Source organism: Lucilia cuprina, chromosome 5 (assembly GCF_022045245.1).
Source record: "Lucilia cuprina isolate Lc7/37 chromosome 5, ASM2204524v1, whole genome shotgun sequence".
In the NCBI taxonomy this organism is placed as follows: Eukaryota; Metazoa; Arthropoda; class Insecta; order Diptera; family Calliphoridae; genus Lucilia; species Lucilia cuprina.
The window spans coordinates 43,689,791-43,690,999 of NC_060953.1; positions in this window are offsets into that span (position 1 = coordinate 43,689,791).

A 1,209-nucleotide genomic window follows, 5' to 3' on the forward strand; every position below is an offset into this window, starting at 1 on the left:
AAACGGACTTTTATGTTTTCACTCAAAATATCGGTTTTTGGTCGGAAATAAAAGTGATCACAGATTTTACTTGTTTTTCCTGTATCTCTTATAGTTTTCGAGAAAAACGGACTTTTATGTTTTCACTCAAAAATTCGGGTTTTGGTTGGAAATAGAAGTGATCACAGATTTCGTTTGTTTTTGCTGTATCTCTTATAGTTTTCGAGAAAAACGACTTTTATGTTTTCACTCATAAAATCGGTTTTTGCTAAGAAATAAAAGTGATCACAGATTTTACTTGTTTTTGCTGTATCTGTTATAGTTTTCGAGAAAAACGGACTTTTATGTTTTCACTCAAAATATCGGTTTTTGGTCGGAAATAAAAGTGATCACAGATTTTACTTGTTTTTGCTGTATCTCTTATAGTTTTCGAGAAAAACGGACTTTTATGTTTTCACTCAAAAAATCGGTTTTTGGTCGGAAATAGAAGTGATCACAAATTTGGTTTGTTTTTGCAGTATCTCTTATAGTTTTCGAGAAAAATGGACTTTTATGTTTTTGCTCAAAATATCGGTTTTTGGTCGGAAATAGAAGTGTTCACAGATTTTGTTTGTTTTTGCTGTATCTCTTAAAGATTTTGAGAAAAACGGACTTTTATGTTTTCACTCAAAAAATCGGTTTTTGGTCGGAAATAAAGGTGATCACAGATTTCGCTGGTTTTTGCTGTATCTCTTATAGTTTTCGAGAAAAATGGACTTTTATGTTTTCACTCAAAAAATCGGTTTTTGGTCGGAAATAGATCACAGATTTCGTTTGTTTTTGCTGTATCTCTTAAAGTTTTCGAGAAAAACGGACTTTTATGTTTTCACTCAAAAATCGGTTTTTGGTCGGAAATAAAAGTGATCACAGAATTCGCTTGTTTTTGCTGTATCTCTTACAGTTTTCGAGAAAAATGGACTTTTATGTTTTTACTCAAAATATTGGTTTTTGGTCGCAAATAGAAGTGTTCACAGATTTCGTTTGTTTTTGCTGTATCTCTTAAAGTTTTTGAGAAAAACGTACTTTTCTGTTTTCACTCAAAAAATCAGTTTTTAGTAAGAAATAAAAGTGATCACAGATTTCACTTGTTTTTGCTGTATCTCTTATAGTTTTCGAGAAAAACCACTTTTATGTTTTCACTCAAAAAATCGGTTTTTGCTAAGAAATAAAAGTGATCACAGATTTTACTTG